Here is a 20,742-nt window from a genome sequence, read left to right as displayed (position 1 = left end):
AAGTGCAGTGTGTGTTTCTCTGGGATGCTTATAGTTCCAGATATCTAGAAAGCTCAGTACACAAGGCCACAGCCCCTTTCAATCTCAAACACTCCAAATTAATCAGTAACTTTTACCTTCATGCCCGAGTGAGTGTCATTCACCATTAAATTACACCAGACATCACTACCACAATTATTTCGCTAAAAGTCAGCCTGTGTTTCAGTCTCTCTGAATAGAGAGTTTCACAAACATGGACAAGAGCAGGAAGACTGTAGCTGAATATCTGGATAAGATATTGGCTGATAGTGAAAAGGTAGCCCCTGAAGACCTGCTATTTTCCTATAAGAGAATTTTGTGCCCTGCTACTTTTTGCAACCCGGAAACGTTGCAAGTTCTTGATTCTTTTGAAGCCAGGAGTGACGATGTGATCCTAGCAGCATACCCTAAAAGTGGTGACTATTGCTAGCTTGTTACAAAAACTAAATGTGAAATGTTATACAGTAGTTATGAATGATTAGGCAGTATTTAATGCAATGATTATACATGGCTGCAGTTTATAGTAAATGCGGTCCATCATAAAGATATTGTATTAGGGATTGTTCAGATGAATGAGGTGAGAATAATAATTTCAGCCATTAATAACTGTCAATTTCTTTCTTCTGCCTTTGAATATTTACATTTTAAGTAACTATATATGTTCAGTGTTTATCAGTTTAGAGAAAATATTCTTGTGTCTCATTGTAGATCTGATTTAATGCAGACGACAAACCTTTACTAATATTTTGCATTGTGATGATGAATGAGCTGAGAAGAAGACAGCTTGACTGACTTTGAAGGGCTGGTGGTTCGAAAAACAATTCCTTCACTTATTAATTCAGCAAGTCTCACATGGAAAAATTGGATCAAATTCTGCTGTCAGTTGCACTGCTGTAAATCTGCAAACACTCAATTGAAGCCAGTGGAATGATTCCAAATTTACACAACTGAGATGTGAGAAAAAGCACAATGTGACTCACAGATATGAGGGTATCCAGATTTCACATAACTGTGATCACAAGTGTTTCTGTCCATTTCCCCCAAATTGATTTCTTCTTTTTAGAAACCATTATTGTATATTTGGCTTTTGGTCAAGCTAGTACTAATGGCTTACCCTGGATTGGCAAGTAGGAGCCTAGTCAGTGACAATGGTGGTGCCTGCATTTATCTGTGACTTGAATTCACCCAGAGAACATGGTTTTTAATTTAGTGAATTATAACCTAATGGTTTGTCATAAAGAACTATGAGCTTCACAAACAGGACTGTTCCTGTTTGTTGACAGATTACTTGGCCCAATTATATGACACTTCTGTTCACTCATAGCTTGTGTCATATACAACAGGAAAATATTCCTGTATCAAAGTAAGATTTCAGTTTAGTTAGCTACTATCCATGAATGTTAATGTTTTTTTCTTGCACAGTAATTGATACCATACACACAGGTATTTGCAACTAAATACATTCAACACTTGTTGTGACAATTTTCACTTCCATAGTCTTTAAACCAGTTTCTCTTTTGTTTCAGGTACTAACTGGGTTGATCAAGTCCTACATGACTTGGAAATTACAGATGCAAAATATACAGAGGAGGAAATTAATGAGAGAATTAATGTTACAAATGAATTATCGGTATTTCTACGTCTAGAATTTGGGGATCCAGAGAAATTTAAGGTCAGCACAGGATGATATTAGAAATGTTAATATGAACTGTTTGATATATTTAAGAATTGATAAAATGTAATGACTGAATTTTACAGACTATGGAGAACTTTTACTTCCCCCAAGGTGTGATCAGGTCAGCACAATCAGGGTGCAGTGCATTTGCTTAGCCAGTCTATGACTATAAACCATGTAAGTTCAGACAAGGGGTGGAGAATTCATGAAAATGACCTCCACACCACTGGGTTTCCTTAAATCCTGATCTGTCGCTCTCCCTCTCTTTTGCCCTACTACTGTCCCCATAGAGCTGACTATGTGGAGAGGAGGGATTTGAGACCCTCCACTCCAAAACAAGCAATTGTGAATGGGACTAGGAGTTTAGGGGAGTTTCTGTTACCCCCTCTCCATTTAATTTTACATGATAGGAAAATGGCCTAGTAGTCTTTGACCTAGGAGTCTCCCATTCTGGTTGCTAACAGCTCCTTTTTAAATTCTCAGTCAGTTCCAGGGTTGATTTTCTGCATCACGGTTTCCCAGGATTTCACTCAGCTGGAGAGATCCCTCCCCTTATTTCAGAGTTACTGGGGGAGGCAATGGGAAAGCACTCAGACTCTGCCTTTGGAGAAAAAGGTAGTAGGGAATAGTTCTATGGCTGCTGCCCTTGAGGGTCTTCCCCTTTCAATCTCTTCACTGTTCCGCAGATCTAGATGGGCCATAGAGCTGTTGAAGGGCTCCACACTCACAGAGAGGCAAGATCAAGATTTGGTATTGCATTCATCTATTGCAGGAAAAGGACATTAGATAACACTGAATGGTGTTAGGGCCAAAACTGAGAGCAGACTGAGGGGGTAAACACAGCAGGGTGCTAACCCTAGGCCCATGCACAGCTCTCCCACAGAAGACAGCAGTAGTAATCTGTCCAAGAGTGAGGGCGGGGAGGGGTGTGAAGGGAACACTGATCCTTTTGGGGACACATATGGTGAAACTGAGGGACCATATCAACTATCTGGGTGGACCTGCCCCTGAACCCCTTCCTGCTTCCGCGTATCTACTGCTGGCAGCAGGGCTGGCTCCAGCGTTTTTGCCGCCCCAAGCGGTGGAAAAAAAAGAAGAAGCCACGATCGAAAAAAGCCACAATGGGCGGCAGCTCTACTGCTGCCACTTCATTCTTCGGTGGCAATTTGGCAGCAGGGCCTTACCTCTGAGAGGGATCAAGGAACTCGCTGCGGAATTGCTGCCGAAGAGCCGGACATGCTGCCCCTTTCCATTGGCCGCCCCAAGCACCTGTTTACTGCGCTGGTGCCTGGAGCCGCCCCTGGCTGGCAGCATGACCAGTCCATAAATCTGGTGGGAAGCTAGAACTGCAGCAGAGATATTTGGATCTATACTTTCTCTCGTTCTGTGGATTTTCTGAGGTGTCAATGGGCAAAAACGCCCAAACATTAGGGATACATGTGCAGGTCAATGAGTAAATAAAAAGGGATAGTCGGAGCATGACTGAATAACAATTACTGGACAAATATTACTTCCCATGTCATAAGGAGAAGTTTCATTCACTGTCAAATATAGAGATCAACAGGAGCAAAAATTCAAGAGATAAATGATTAATCCTAGATGAACAACCTCTAACACCAGTACAAAGCTCACAAAATCTGCAGCTGCTGAACAGCTGATTGATATGCCACGTACACTCCCTGTAGACAGAATTTGTGTGTGCTTTTATTTTATCATTTCTGCAAGTAACTGATTTTATTGCCTGAGAAAGGTGTCGTATCGATTACTTCATCTTATAGGGCCCTCTGTTTGGCCAAAAAGCTCTCATAACACAAGCAATGCAAACATCTTCACCCTGTCCTGTCAATGGATCTCAAACCCTGACCTAGAAGGCTCTGCTCCAGTAGCAGGGACATCCTCCTGTCTCCAGGTCCATTAGATGCTCATTCAGATTAATCTGAATTGTTTTGAAAAATCCACTTCTTTCCCCCTTCGACTTTCCCATTTCCCATATTCCATCCTTCTCCACCTTTCCTTCTCTCATCCATCCAAAACACTCCCAACATCAGCTCACTAGTCTTCAAGTAATGCTCCTCCTCCCACTGCCACATTGTCTCTCCTTTATCGGAAAGTGGTAGCATGGGAAGTCTGTGATGGAGCCAGAAAGGGAAGAACCCAGGTCTTCAGACTACCAGTACTATGCTTTAGCCGCCCCTTGCATTTCACTTTATCAAACTGAAAAAAAAATTGTTTTGATTCAAGATTTAGGTTGTTTTTACTCTGTCTGAACTGGATTTCCCATCTCTAAGGACAATTAGACAGAGCTGTGCGTGGGCCCTACCAAATTCACGGCCATGAAAAACCTGTCTTGGACCGTGAAATCTGGTCTCCCCCCATTAAATCTGGTCTTTTGTGTGCTTTTACCCCATATTATACAGATTTCACGGTGGAGACCAACGTTTCTCAAATTGGGGGTCCTGACCCAAAAGGGAGTTGCGGTGGTGTGTGTGTGTGTTTCCAAGGTTATTTTAGGGGGGTCGCGCTTACTTCTGCGCTGCCTTCAGAGCTGGGTGGCAAGACAGTGGTGGCTGTTGGCCGGGCACCCAGCTCTGAAGGCAGCATCCCACTAGCAGCAACGTAGAAATAAGGGTGGCAATATCATACCATGCCATCCTTACTTCTGCGCTGTGGCTAGAGGCAGCTCTGCCTTCAGAGCTGGGATCCCAGCCAGCAGCCACCGCTCTCCAGCTGCCCTGCTCTGAAGGCAGTGCTGCCACCAGCAGCAGTGCAGAAGTAAGGGTACCATTATAGCAACCCACCCTACAATAACCTTGCAACCCCCCCACAACTCCTTTTTGGGTCACCACCCCCTACAATTAGAACATAGGGAAATTTCAGATTTAAATAGATGAAATCATGAAATTTATGATTTTTAAAATTGTATGACCGTGAAATTGATCAAAATGGACCATAAATTTGGTAGGGCCCTAGCTATGATGCTGATTTTTGTGACACGGTGACCTGTCTTTTTGGAACTATAGAAAGATACTGATTAGACAGGCATAATAATACCATGCTTTTATATAGCACTTTTAACCAGTAGCTTGCAAAGCTAAAAAGGAGGTAAGTATCATTATCCCCCTTTTACAGAAGGTAAAACTGAGGCACAGAGTGGAGAAATGACTTGCACACAAACACTCAGGTCTCCTGAATACCAGTACTGCTTTATCCATCTGCTAGGGCACAAAGCCACTAGATGCACCCTTACTGGGAGTCATGCTATTGCAGACTGGTTTGCTAGTTCTGTTTATCTGAATGTCTAAGAGGTCCTGGAGAAGTGCTTATTGTCAGCCATTAGATAATGAGTGTATCACTGGTTCTGCCTAAACTCAGCTGGACATCTCAAAAGAACAGGCCCCCTATTTCTAGTCAGGCTGGAAATACTGTTAGAACAGGGTCTTGCACAGTATTTCCTCTGGAGGAGCAACATACATGGGGCCACATTCATTAGAGGGAATTAAAGGAATATTAATAATTGTGAGCATGGTAGTTAATGTTTGAAAGAAATGAGAGATTCAAGAAGGCCTTGGAAAAATTAATGCTAATTAGTCTTAGATTCTGCCGTATGTTAATGGTAGTGAAATAGTCACCCTCTGGATTGGCAGGAAAGAAATATTATTTCCTGCTAAGTCTACTTTTTTAAAAACAGTTCTTAAAATGATAAAATTCTATTAAAGAGGCTATTTAATTCTATGTTTCTTTCCAATTTTATTTAAAGAGGATGAAGGAATTACCTGTCAGAAGAATCATAACAACACATCTCCCTCCTCAAGTCCTGCCGAAATCTATTTTCAAAAGCAAGGCCAAGGTGAGTCCTCATTTACAGTATCATAGAAAATACCTACTGTAATGGCATTTTCAGACCCGTTTGGATTTCCTCTATGTTATATGCAGGGCCTTGTGTTTTCTATGATTCCATCTAGGTTTTATGGTCGTGAAGATAAGATTTCTGCATGTGAACTGATACAGTGTTATGTACTGGGACGGCAAACAGCTGAAAGAATAGCTTTAGGTTGGAAGTAAACTGGCCCCATTCAGCATGAATACTGAAACCTAATGCTGACAATTTAAATGTTTACTGTTTCTCTGCTATCATTTCAGCAGAAATATCCTGCTAATGAGCTTTGCCATTCCTTATTTTTCAAATAAGGCAAAATTAAACTGATTCTACTGATGCTGTGATTGTTAAACAGATATAAACTTTTTCTTACCTAATTATTGTTAATTATTTGTATTACCATAGTGCTCATTGTGCTAGGAAAAGTACAAACTTTTTTGTATTAACTTTCAACCTTTAAACAAATAATTCATTTACTTATGTTTTTTAGATACTGCTGCTAGTTTGAAGTCCAAAAGACACTGCTGTATCTTACTTCCATTTTCACAACAATATGCCTACACTTCCCTCCTTCGGCTCATGGGATGAGTATTTTGCAGCTTTTATGCATGGAAAAAGTACACTCTGTTTTTCTGGTTTTTTTTTTTTAGCTACTCTGATTAATTAGTGCATTGGCAAAACTGGGCACTGGGATTCAGGAAGACGTAGGGCAGATTCTGATCTCAGTTGTATTGTTATAATTCAAGAAAAGCTTCTTGGTCTTAAAGTTATTCTAGATTTATAAATGATGTAATTGAAATCAGACTGTGACCCCTGAAATCAAGAGAGAATTTATTCACTGACACTGACTCCCTCTGTGATCTTGAATAAGTCATGTAAACTTTTATGGCCTGACCACCATTACCCTGAATCTTATATAATCTGAAACACATATTTAGGAAACTAAATATGAATTATATTACCAACTATGCTAATACTTATTAAAATAGACATAAGCATGCTGGCCTAGAAATCCAAACCCAATATTCCCACTCAAAACAACTTCACCCTATAACTTTTCTTTCTGCTAATCGATGCATAAGCTGAATTCATTTACTGGATCGAAGGCTAAAATTCTTGGGAATAGAGATGAGCGAAATGTTTTCAACCAATTGTTTTTGCGGGGCCAAAAATGTTTGCCGATTTCAGGTTGAATTTGATAAATAATTTTGTTTGAAACTAAATTTTAGAATTTAAATTTTGTAATTTTAGAAATTTTCTAATTTTAGAAACAAAAGTCCTAAACAGAGGAAACATTTTGTTTCAATCATTCTGAATCGTTTCATTTTGACTTTTTCAGTTTGAAATATTTTGTTCAACTTTTCTATTCAAAATGGCACTTCACTTTTAAATTACCACAAAAAAGGGTGAAAAGCACCTAAAACGTCTGAATCAAAGTGAATAATTCAAAATAAAATTTGTTTGGAGTCAAGTGAAACATTTTGGTTGCTTCTAAACTAATTTTTTTCTACTTTTTTGATTCAACAAAAAAATTTAAACATTGTTATTGGTTCAAATCAAACAATATTCTTTTTTGAATTTTTTAGTTCACTGTCTGAACCAAAAAAATCCATCACTCACTCAGTTGTAGTTGGGATCAGTGCAAAGGAGAGCCTCCTTTTCAACCCAGCCAGCAGTCAGACAGGATGTGCACTGGAATGTTCAGCTGGCTAGCTTTCCAGCTTCTAAAATCTACGCTATGTCCCTAAGGTAGTTAAAAGGGTGTTTAGTCTTTTCCACCTAGCAGATATGTGCTCCTCCATTAGTGGCCAGTACTAGCCATCAGATGGAAGGAACACTTATGGCTCCTGTTCAGAAGAGCAGTGGCAAAATGCATTACTGTAGTCCTCACCTCAAAACACTGTCTGATACCAAGAAGTCAGCCTAAGCCTATAAAAGCAGTCCATGTCCCCTGTCGCAATTAATCTTTACCTCATTATTATTGACTGATTCTATTTTTCTGGTTTTTTTCCTCCAGTGTCCCGGGGCTCCTATTTTGATTATTTAGTTGAATGGAACAAGCATATGGATGATGAAAATGTTATGGCGATAACCTATGAAGAGCTGAAAGAGGTGGATTTTCCTGACCCCCCCCCCCGAAATTCCCCAACACCCACCCCCCAGTTTTGTGAACTAGTTATATGCAGTGTTGCCAATTTAGTGATTGTTTGGAAATTTGAATTGAAATTGAAACATTAATACACACTTTAAAAGCATATAAAGTGTATGATAAAATACGTGTATCTGAAAAAGTATAATAGATTTGAAAAGTATAAACATAGACTAGCTTCCTTATACAGCTGTTGTTTTTTATGACAATGTCAATGCATTCATGTCGGTGCTGTTGGCCAACCTAATCATTTTAAACTATGATTTGTAAGTCTAAATGAGCTTTCCCTGACAGCTAGTGATGAGCTGGGGGGAAACGCTTCAGGACCAGATTGTATTTACATTCACACCTAATCTACCTAGGTATCCAGCAAACAGAGCTGTGTTGCCCAAGTGATAGATTTTGGTTGGGTTACAAATCACTTGAATGCGAGGGGGCAGGGGTAACGAAATGTTATTTTTATTGTATGAGTAAAGGGCAGTAGAACTGTACTTAGCCTGTGTTGATTGAGTATCAGGGGGTAGCCGTGTTAGTTTGAATCTGTAAAAAGCAACAGAGGGTCCTGTGGCACCTTTAAGACTAACAGAAGTATTGGGAGCATAAGCTTTCGTGGGTAAGAACCTCACTTCTTCAGATGCAAGTAATGGAAATCTCCAGAGGCAGGTATAAATCAGTATGGAGATAATGAGGTTAGTTCAATCAGGGAGGGTGAGGTGCTCTCCTAGCAGTTGAGGTGTGAACACCAAGGGAGGAGAAACTGCTTCTGTAGTTGGATAGCCATTCACAGTCTTTGTTTAATCCTGATCTGATGGTGTCAAATTTGCAAATGAACTGGAGCTCAGCAGTTTCTCTTTGGAGACTGGTCCTGAAGTTTTTTTTGCTGTAAGATGGCTACCTTTACATCTGCTATTGTGTGGCCAGAGAGGTTGAAGTGTTCTCCTACAGGTTTTTGTATATCGCCATTCCTGATATCTGACTTGTGTCCATTTATCTTCTTGAGTAGTGACTGTCCAGTTTGGCCAATGTACATAGCAGAGGGGCATTGCTGACATATGATGGCATATATAACATTGGTGGACGTGCAGGTGAATGAGCCGGTGATGTTATAGCTGATCTGGTTAGGTCCTGTGATGGTGTTGTTGGTGTAGATATGTGGGCAGAGTTGGCATCGAGGTTTGTCGCATGGGTTGGTTCCTGAGTTAGAGTTGTTATGGTGCGGTGCGTGGTTGCTGGTGAGAATATGCTTAAGGTTGGCAGGCTGTCTGTGGGCGAGGACTGGCCTGCCTCCCAAGGTCTGTGAAAGTGAGGGATCATTGTCCAGGATGGGTTGTAGATCACTGATGATGCGTTGGAGAGGTTTAAGCTGAGGACTGTAGGTGATGGCCAGTGGAGTTCTGTTGGTTTCTCTTTTGGGCCTGTCTTGTAGCAGGAGGCTTCTGGGTACACGTCTGGCTCTGTGGATTTGTTTCTTTATTTCCTTGTGTGGGTATCATAGTTTTGAGAATGCTTGGTGAAAATCTTGTAGGTGTTGGTCTCTGTCTGAGGGGTTGGAGCAGATGCGATTGTACCTCAGTGCTTGGCTGTAGACGATGGATCGTGTGGTGGAAGCTGGAGGCATGAAGGTAGGCGTAGCGGTTGGTGGGTTTTCGGTATAGGGTGGTGTTAATGTGGCCATCGCTTATTTGTACGGTGGTGTCTAGGAAGTGGACCTCCCGTGTAGATTGGTCCAGGCTGAGGTTGATGGTGGGGTGGAAGCTGTTGAAATCCACCATGGCAGGTGGCAGCAGAAGGTGACGGCGCAGGGCCATTGGCAATTGAGCAATGGAGTGAACAGTGGCCAGAGCAAACAGTGAGCAGCTGGAGGAACGAGCAAGGTGCCTTCTTGCCCCCCACCTGGGAGGTGAACTCATGTGAAAGCACCTCTGAACTCTGAGTCTCCACTGACCAAGGACAACTCCGGTGAGTGTTAATGAGGCTGTTAAGAATGCTGGAGACACAACACAGTTCATGCGAACAAACATGGCTGTGGCATCCTACTTTCTATTTAAGCAAGAGATACCACACACTACAAACTGGAGGCCAATGTGAAGTGCATTGTTACTTGTTCATCCTGAAGTTGAACACTGGTTCCGAACAAGACCAGCAAATGCTCACTATCTTTCTGCAAGAAACTCAACTGACTGGCTAGAAGCATGTGGTGCAACAGTGAAAGACTCAACAGTTGAAAATGTGAAGAACTCTCTCACCACATTCAAAAAATTTGCATACATGGCTGATGAATGCACTGATGCAAATGGTCATCAAGTATTAAGTCATTGTGTACGTTATCTTGATGTCAGTGGTAGGCCAGTAGATGCATTTCTAGATGTTCAAGTTATAGAAGACACATCGGCTGCATCTGTGACAACGCACATCTTAGAAGAGTTAAATGCTTGTCAATTGAACCCAAAACAGATGGCTGTTTGTGCATTTGATGGAGCTGCAAACTTCTCTGGAAGACATGGTGGAGTATAAGCTTTGGTCAGAGAAAAGTGTAAACCTAATCTCTCCTATACACACTGCAGAGGCCATCTACTCCAGCTAGTGCTAGTATGAGCTGCAGACTCTTCAAAAGACATTAAAAAAGCTATAAATTTAATATCTTCATTATATTTTTTTCAGCAAGGGTCCAAAAAGACTGAATATCTTGGAAAATATAGAAGATATACTGGGACTGAAGTTCAAATTAGTCCAATCTGGGAAAACTCTCTGGCTTTCTCATGAGCGATCCTTGGCTATTGTCTTAAAATTACTCCAGCCATTATTACTGGCTTTGGAAAGTATCTACCAAGATGGGATGGATCTAAGTAGTGAGGCTGGTGGATTACTTTTGCTACTACGTTCAGAGAAGACTATTGCCATTCTCTCTCTTGTAAGTCAACTGTTGAAACCATTTGGGTCATTAAACAATGCCATCCAGGCATCTGCTACAACACTAGTAAATCTTTGTCCAGCAATAGAAGCTACATTTGGATCAATCAGAGAGCTATCCATTGAAAAAGTACTGGAAGAAGCAAAGACTTCAGTCCAGAAGTTGACTAATGAAGGCATTTATATTGAATCCTTAAGTGAAGAGGACAAGAAGTGTTTGTTAAGACAACTGAAGAAGTACACAGATTTGATTCTTAAAAATCTACAACAGTGACTTCTAGATTCTACTCAACCTCTATGTAGCTTTTACAGAACCCTGGCCTATAAAACACAGACAGTTGAATGGAGTGAGGCACTACCAGCAATGGAGCTTCCATGTGCTCAGGACAAAATAGAGAATTTGAACACAGAGTGGAATATTATACAACGAATGAATGAAGATTTGACTTCAACTTTTTTTTTTATCATCACTAGTAGCTCGACCCGATCTTTATGCTATGTTTCCTGGGATGAAAGAAGTAGGAATTCATCTCTTGCTACTCCCAGTCACAACAGCTACAGTTGAGTGTTCTTTTTCCTCATTGAATAGAATTTGTGTTCTGAAAGAAGTCGCCTTCTGCCTGGTCATGTGAATGAACTAATGAGCATATCAATTGAAGGAATGGAAGTACCGGACATACAAGAAGCCACCAAAGATGAACGCATTGCATTTAAGAAGTTCATTAACAGAGTTGTGCAAAATTATAACAAGAAACCAAGAAGGATGTAGATGTAGTGCTTCATAGAAGGCTTGAGTAGCCAACTTTAATTTGTGTGATGATTTTAAAACATGACTTAAATCTAATAAAATGGTCATAAAACATTTTTCAGGTTTTTACTCTGGTGCCATACAGCCCACCTTCACCCTGACAGTCTCACCCCTCATCAGCTCTGACCCACCCCCTGTAAATTCGAACACCCCCCCAATTTCAATTTCTGGGGAAAACACTGGGTGAGGTTAATGCTGTTTAAAGGAATCTTTACTTCATACCGAAATAGTGCATAGCTAATGTTAATGTTAACGTTAATGTTAAGCCCATGCAAGGCCTATATTCCACTTCAGTCTCACTTAAATACAGAGCTGGAAAGGAACTAATTGTTTTAACACATACACACCCCTGTGAAAATTTTCAATGGAAATCATTATTTTTGTTTTGTTTCTGTGAGACTATATATATATATATATTTTAGTTTTTCTTGAAAAATGAACCCCCCAAAAACTGGGAGAATTTTTTTTTTTTAACAGAAACTGACAAAAACAAAATTTTAATGAAAATTTAATCAAAAAGTCACATTCTATAAAAAAAACTTCACGTTTCAGTGGACATTTTTTAACCATCTCTACTTAAACCCTATGATGAAATAAATGGGATACAAATGTCATATAGTCCGGGTTCAAGACCTCCGAGCAGGGTGGAATTTCACCCTCTGTGACCATCAAGGTGCCAAAGAAACTTGAATCTAGGAACAAAGAGACTTTGGAATGAATATGGCCTACATGTAATAGTACCCACTTCATGGGGAAATCATTACCAAGAGCCAATGTCAGTCTTGCTGTAAGCAGGTGTAACGCCGTTATCTTTCAATGGATTTGCACCCACTTACACCAGGCCTTCATTTAGCCCTAAGATTTTTTTTTTAATATATACTGTTAACATGAGCCAGTGGCCTAATATTAAAAAATACTGAGCATCTAACAAGAAGGGTTTCTACAGGTATGTTAGCAACAAGAAAAAGGTCAAAGAAAGTGTGGGGCCTTAATGAATGGGGGAGGGAACCTAGTGACAGATGATGTGGAAAAAGCTGAAGTACTCAATGCTTTTTTTTGCCTTGATCTTCACAGACAAGGTCAGCTCCCACACTGCTGTCCTGGGCAACACAGTATGGGGAGGAGGTGAGCAGCCCTCAGTGGTGAAAGAACAGGTTAAGGACTATTTAGAAAAGCTGGACATGCACAAGTCCATGGGTCCAGATCTAATGCATCCGAGGGTGCTGAGGGAATTGGCTGATGTAATTGAAGAGCCATTGGCCATTATCTTTGAAAACTCATGGTGATTGGGGGAGGTCCTGGACGATTGGAAAAAGGCAAATATAGTGCCCATCGTTAAAAAAGGGAAGAAGGAGAACTCGGGGAACTACAGACCTCACCTCAGATCCTGGAAAAATCATGGAGCAGGTCCTCAAGGAAACCATTTTAAAGCACTTGGAGGAGAGGAAGGTGATCAGGAACAGTCAACATGGATTCACCAAGGGCAAGTCATGCCTAACCAACCTGACTGCCTTTTATGATGAGAAAACTGGCTCTGTGGATATGGGAAAAGCAGTGGACGTGATATATCTTGACTTTAGCAAAGCTTTTCATATGGTCTCCCACAGTATTCTTGCCAGCAAGTTAAAAAAGTATGGATTGGATGAATGGACTATAAGGTGGATAGAAAGCTGGCTAGATTTCAGGCTCAACGGGTAGTGATCAACAGCTCGATGTCTAGTTGGCAGCCGGTATCAAGCGGAGTGCCCCAGGGGTTGATCCTGGGGCAGGTTTTCTTCAACATCTTTATCAATGATCTGGATGATAGGATAGATTGCACCCTCAGCAAGTTCATGGATGACACTAAGCTGGGGGGAGAGGTAGATAAGCTGGAGGGTAGGGATAGGGTCCAGAGTGATCTAGACAAATTGGAGTATTGGGCCAAAGGAAATCTGATGAGGTTCAACAAGGACAAGTTCCAAAGAGGATGGAGCTCGGCTGTTCTCAGTGGTGGCGGAGAACAGAACAAGGAGCAATAGTTTCAAGTTGCAGTGGGGAGGTCTAGGTTGGATATTAGGAAACACTATTTCACTAGGAGGGTGGTGAAGCACTGGAATGGGTTCCCTCCAGAGGTGGTGGAATCTCCATCCTTAGAGGTTTTTAAGGCCCGGCTTGACAAAGCCCCGGCTGGGATGATTTAGTTTGGTGTTGGTCCTGCTTTGAGCAGGGGGTTAGACAATACGACCTCCTGAGATCTCTTCCAACCCTAATATTCTATGATTCTTCTATGATTCTATCTACAGTTCCCACTGGTTTTGCTGGGGCACGTGGGTGCAGTGCATTTCTGAAATTCAAACCAAACATCTTCACTATAAAACTGGCCAACTTTTTCAGTCCTCACTCAGTCAAAACTATAATTGTCTTTAGTGGGAAATTCTGCCAAAATGGAGGACAATAAGATACGGCCATATGCAACCAATGTGGACTAAAATGTGGACTTCTCCAAATCTCATACATGAGTGAGCTGCATGGGATTGTATTCTACATATTGCATTAAAACCTAAATTATGAAGTGTGTAAAGCACTGACAAAATCCACAAAGCCATCTAACAATAATTTCCATTTGTAAATCAAGGCTGTCTTTAGCATGCCTTCCTATTATGCCCAGTTATCACAAAGCATATGGAGAGTGACCATGGGGAAACGCTAAACACTTGTATAATAGGTTAAGTGGAAAAACTGTGTTCAGTTTGAAGTCTGTGATCCCGACACCCAACCTTGCTAACCTGAAACAAATTCACCTGAAATTTTACAGCTGTGATATAGGGCAGGGTAGATTTTTTTCCTGGAAAGCTTGCTACAAATTGGAAAAGGTGTATGGGAGATTATTTTAAAAAATAAAATAAAAACGGGGTGATCTAATTTTTTTCAGTGCCTGCAGTGTGGTACCTTGGCCCCACACTAAATCTATTTAGAAAAATCCTAATGCAATCTCTCTTTCTCGGTCTCTCTAAGAGGTTGTCAGCTTTCCAACAGAAAATGCTGATTCGATGGACTCTACGTGTTCCATGGGAACATGTAGATTGCTTCAATACTTTCAATGGAAACCAGGCAGGCCATCCAACTAGCCATCCTGCCTGCCTGCTTTCCTGCTAGCTCACCCGCCTGCCCACCTCTCTGCTCCCATGCTTCATGCAGCCTCAGTGGTGGAACTGGGGTTGTCCTGAGCTTTCAGGCTCCTTGTTCCTCAGCAGCCAGGCTCCTTGGCAGCCCATCTGGTGAGCAGTTGCAGAGCTGGGCTTACAGGCTCCCCAGCTCCCTCAGATACCAGAAGTCTGGGTGGCTGTCTCTCAGGGATGCAGACGGGTGGGCTACTAGGCTCCCTGAGCAGCTGATTCCCTAGCTCCCTGGGCTACTGGGCTCCTTGGCTGGCCAGCTCACCAGGCCGCCTGTCTAATAGGTGATCTGCTGGGTATCCCAGTGATCATATTTCATTTTGGAAACACCACAACATTTCCACTATAGCAGTGGTTCTCAACCAGTGGTATGTGTACCCCTGGGGGTACACAGAAATCTTTCAAGGGGTACATCAATTCACCTAGATATTTGCCTAGTTTCACAACAGGCGACATAAAAAGCACTAGCAAAGTCAGTACAAACTAAAATTTCATACAATGACTTGTTTATACTGCTCTATATACTATACACTGAAATATAAGTACAATATTTCTATTCCAATTGATTTATTTTATAATTATATGATAAAATGAGAAAGCAAGCAATTTTTCGTAACAGAGTGCTGTGACCCTTTTGTATTTTTATGTCTGATTTTGTAAGCAAGTAGTTTTTAAGTGTGGTGTTAATTGGAGGTACACAAAACAAATCAGACTCCTGAAAGGGGTACAGTAGTCTGGAAAGGTTGAGACCCACTGCACTATAAAAACATTTCAGCATTTCTGAAACAAAATATTGCAAAATTTCAATTTTTGGCCTTTCATCCTGATTCTGGATGAAAAGTTCTGCAAATTCAATTTTTTTTGTGTGGGATGGAAATTTTGTTTCCTGGGCTGTTCTGAGGGGCTGCCTTATTTGATTCTCTTTGTTTTCCTCTTATTATTTTTAGATCCACTATTGTCAAATCTCCTTAGAACAGCTCTTTCTGCTCACTGTTGTATCTGTCAAAATGCACCGTCACTTGGTGTGTGAAGGGCACAGAATTCTATATTCAGACATATCCTTATTTACACATTTTTTAGCAATGCCCTTTGCTTCAGCACACCTGAAGTCTAAGAATATTAACAGATACAAACTCTCTGGACTCAATCATGTGCTCAAAAGTGCTAGGTATTATTATTATTCACTTGTATGCACAGCTACATATAAAAAGTACAGAGCCCAGTCTTCATTTAGACAAAGTATCCTACTTCCATGAGTGAGGAATTCAGGATAAGGCCCGCTATACAGAACCTGCCTGGAAGTTACACCTCTTAGAGTTCCTCAGTGATGCAAAATGAAGTAGTTGCAGATTTTTCACAGTAATTCTGCTCTGTGAAAGTACGAACCCTTTAGAGATACTGTTATAATCACTCCACAGGTGTGATCCAAATGGAATGTTGTTTCAATAATATTCATTCTTATCTTCCTTTTTTTCAGAATCTGATGTTAGGACTGAAAAAAATAGCTGACTTCTTTGGGTATTCCCTGAGTGAGGAAGAGATTCAGACTGTTGCAGAGAAGAGCCGTTTCAAAGCTATGAAAGAGAAATCCTCCAAAACTCATGGAACATTTGGGAAAATTCTCTTCCGTAAAGGTACATTTCTGAAAACTCCCTATAAATGATCACCAGTCTCTGGCAGTGAAGTCACTAGCACAACACCTGTAGCTGGCTGGGTGAAGTGAAGGCGCAGGTTCTGTTAAGGTCTTGCCTCCAGCAACCCTATCTTTTAGGGCTGTTGTAAAAGTCTGGGCATCTGTAACATCACAGGCTTGGCAACTCTAGCTTGCTGGTGTGATGTGAAGGAACAGTCCTCTGCAAGGGTTAGTGGCTCAGGACATCTGTCTTGCTGGGCTATGTGACAATGCGGTTCTGGCGGAACCCAACTGAGAGTGCCAACTCAGGACAAATTGCTAAAACAGGGCAGTTACATCCCAAGGCTGGGGTTTTTCCACCTCTAAGGCAAACCAAACCAGCCAGACTAGGAGGACTTCGGTCTCATCCCACTGGCTAACCGCAAGTCTCACAAGCAATCTCCTTAGACACTCCAGTTTCCCAGTATTACCACCAGTGCCCCACGTTGTGGGGACAAATGGTTATGAAAACCAATACCCCAGTAAAAGAAAAAAGTTCTCCTGATCCAAAGGACCAAGCCCCAGACCCAGGTCAATATACAAGTCAGATCTTACCCACAAATCACGCTGCTGCCAATCCTTTAGAATCTAAAATCTAAAGGTTTATTCATAAAAGGAAAAAGCTAGAGATGAGAGTTAGAATTGGTTAAATGGAATCAATTACATACAGTAATGGCAAAGTTCTTGGTTCAGGCTTGCAGCAGCGATGGAATAACCTGCAGGTTCAAATCAAGTCTCTGGAATACATCCCCAGCTGGGATGGGTCATTCAGTCCTTTGTTCAGAGCTTCAGTTTGTAGCAAAGTTCCTCCAGAGGTAAGAAGCAGGATTGAAGACAAGATGGAGATGAGGCATCAGCCTTATATAGTCTTTTCCAGGTGTAAGAACACCTCTTTGTCCTTACTGTGGAAAATTACAGCAAAATGGAGTCTGGAGTCACATGGGCCAGTCCCTGCATACTTTGCTGAGTTACAAGGCGTACCTGCCTTCTCTCAATGGGTCCATTGTATAGCTGATGGTCCTTAATGGGCCATCAAGCAGGCTAGGCAGAGCTAATCTCAGCTTGTCTGGGCTGTCACCCAGAAGCATAGCATAAGTTTGCCATACAGACAGTATAGAGCCAATATTCATAACTTTAACTTCAAAACTGATACACACATATAGACAGCATAATCATAACCAGTAAACCATAACCTTGTCCTAGACACCCAATTTGACCCCCTTTACACAAGATTTGGGTGCCACTACAGGACCTTGGTTGCAACAATGATCTATACGGTCCCAGTTTATGTCAATAACGTCACAGGCTAGTATCCAGGAACCTTTTATTGCTGGGCGGATGGCCAGGGAAAGGCCTCTCTGATGCCACTAGAGTAGCACTGATAATCCCCACTGTGATGAGCATGTAACAGCCACCTCCAATCCCAGGCCAAAGACAAAATCCAGAGTGCATCCAACTATAGGTGTTGAGCCAGACTGTTGCTGGGCTAGTGCTATGGCTGTCGTAGGTGGCTGTGGAATCTTGAGCTAATGTAGAAGCACCACAATCAGTCCAGAAGTTGAAATCGCCCAATACAATTGTTGCAGTGACTCTGGCACTACCACTGGTTAGCTCAAGAAGGTACTCCGAGATACAGTGGGGTTACCTGTAGCTCACATTAGTCTGGGGCTCTATCATCTTTCACTGGGATTTCACTGCATCCTGTCCATTGCGGGGGAGACCACGTCTGTCTCTCCCTCAGCCTCACCACTGGCCCACCTCTCCAGATGTGTGGATCACATGGGCTCCAGAGAAAGGGGAAGATGATATGAAGACGGTTCACCCCACCTTCCACAGAGAATACATCAGATTCGTGTGTGGTGGTTCCCCTCTGTGGGTTATGAATCATGGGGGCATTATCAGGCCCTGAGTTAGGATCTCTGGCTGCCACAGGCTGAGGTTGGCACACAAGAACAGAGCTGCTAATGGTGGAGGGTGCATGGAGAATCTGATGTCTTCCCCTACATTTATTTAAGAATAAGCACCACAACTAACAAGACACATGCTTAGTTTGCAGTTTGAAGACCATCTTATCAAGAAAAAAAGCTACTGACTTGGGGCCAAATCACACCTGGTGTAAATGAGTGTAATGACTCTTGAATATAACAAAAAGGATGTTTCTGGGGCCAGATATGGTATGACCAAAACAAGAAGATATACCAAGAACTCTACCTGTATTTTTAAAAAATCCTACATCTTAGAAATGGCTTCTACACTTCACCTCATACATTGCTGAAAAATTCTCCTGTCGTCACAAATCTCAAATGTAGAGGCACAAGAAGAAAGGATCAATTCTTAGGGATATTGATGGGGGGAATGAAGGTTGTGATGTGCAAAAATCAGCCTCGCAATAGAAAGCTAGTTACAACTTCAACCAAGGAGTGATGATCCTTTCTCTCTAACAAATATTTATATATTTTTTAATGTTGCAGGAATTATTGGTGACTGGAAGAACTATTTCTCTGAAGCTCAGAATAAAGAAATGGACAGAAAATTTGAAGAGTGTTTAGCAGGAACTAAACTGGGAGAAAAGATGAAATATGGGTTGTATTGCAAGGCCTAAAGAGCAAAATCTAATGCATCTGTTTCCCTTAGTATGATTTGTTCACTTGTTTTTGTACACTGGAAAAATCACCTAAGTGCAAAAAAACCCTTTGAAAACCCAGGAAGGTGCACTTGGGAATTCCTTCCTGTGGGGTAGCCTCAAGCTCTTTCACCCCTCACCCACTTCTGGGGAAGAGCTGAGAAAGAAAATAAAGGAAATCAGCTGTTGCTACCAGCTAATTAACCAACATGTGCACAAACCTCTTAGGGACACAAAAATCCAATCCAGGAATTCCCAAGTGCACCTTCCTGTGTTTTCAAAGGTGTTTTTTGCACTTGGGCAGTGGCAGCATCTATCCATCCAAGGTCAGAGAAAAGCTGTGACCTTGGGAGTTTAATACAAGCCTGGAGTGGTCAGTATTAATTTTTAGAATCCTTGCGGGCCCCCACCTTCTGCACTCAAAGTGCCAGAGTAGAGAATCAGCCTTGACATGGTGGCAGAGCGGTGGCTGTAAATTCCATAGCTGTAAATTCAGCAACTTTCCTAAACACTAAAATTCATCAGAAAATCTATTAACAAGAAAAATATTCCAGGCATGCTGACCTGATGCCAAGGTTAGGCAGTCGTTTAAATACTGGAGCCAAGAATACCAACAAATGCAAAGAGATGATATAGAGGGTCAGAGAGAAATTCTTAGAATGGCCAGAGTATAGAGTACAAAGGGAAAATCCTAATGAAACAAAGAGGTGATTTTCCCCTCTATGTGGCTCTACTTAACTGTGCCTGAAATATTGTGTTCAGTTCTGAGAACTTCGTTGCTAGAAAGATATCGACAAACTAGGTGCAGTTCAAATAAGATCAACAAAGATTATCAGCAGGGTGGAGGGACTGATTTATAAAGAAGATTTATAGAGTGAGCCAGATTTTGCTCTCGGTTACACCAGTTTAAGTCAGGACTGACTTTGCCAAAATCTATGGAATTTCTCTGGATTTTCAATGGTGTAATCCAGTGGAGAATTTCACCCAGTATGTATAGATTGGCTAAACGGCAGCTAAGCAGGGACAAGATAGCAGCTGACACCTATTTGACAGATAGCAGAGGAATATATCAAAGAGGCAGAAGAATTCTTTCTTTTAACACCTGGGTGTACAAGACTATAGGTGTCTCTCTGAAATAGGGAGAGTTTAATCTGAATGGGAAAAAATCTTGACAGACAAGTGTATTAAGTTGTGTAACATACAATGAAACCTCATCATCTGGGGACACTTAAATCTAGATAGAACAAAGCACCAGAAGATGTATTGCAGGGAAGCATCCTGAACCAGCAGTGAGATGGACTGGGTGAGCTCGTTGGATTTTTCCCATAAATGATTCTATGAGCAGGAAATAATTACAGCTATTTCACTAGGGGTTGTGACCTCACCAGTTTCTCAGAAGCTAAACAGATTCAGGCCTGGTAAGAATTTGGATGGGAGCAGGGCCGGTGGAAGGATGTTTCGCGCCCTAGGTGAAACTTCCACCTTGCGCCCCCCCCTCCCCGCGCCCCCCCCCTGAGGTGCCCCCCCCCCCCCGCAGCAGCTACCCCCCTCCGCAGTTGCTGCCGAAGAAAATGGCACCCCCCAAATCCTAGCGCCCTAGGTGACCGCCTAGGTCGCCTAAATGGTTGCACTGGCCCTGGATGGGAGATTTCTGAAGAAACACCTAATGTAATTGTGAGCTGTGTTGCTTGGATGGTTCAATTCCCATCTATCAAGTGCCTCTGACTTTCAGAACAGAAGCCAAAGGTGCAAGTCAACACCATAAGCAGTAAAATATACGGTACTCCGTCCTGGGACCAAAATGTTAATGACGTATATAAAATAACTACAGTAGTTTATAGATATACTGTACTAG

The 20,742-nt window shown here is 41.8% G+C and overlaps 1 pseudogene; it reads left to right on the top strand.

Annotated features, from left to right (window-relative positions):
* Nucleotides 1-19,315, top strand: LOC117874753 (annotated as a pseudogene).
* The last annotated feature ends 1,427 nt before the right edge of the window (nucleotides 19,316-20,742 follow it).

The sequence above is a fragment of the Trachemys scripta genome, chromosome 3 (genome assembly GCF_013100865.1).
Source record: "Trachemys scripta elegans isolate TJP31775 chromosome 3, CAS_Tse_1.0, whole genome shotgun sequence".
Taxonomy (NCBI): domain Eukaryota; kingdom Metazoa; phylum Chordata; order Testudines; family Emydidae; genus Trachemys; species Trachemys scripta.
The sequence above is the reverse complement of the archived record's forward strand: the minus strand, read 5'-3'. Positions and strand labels throughout refer to the sequence as shown.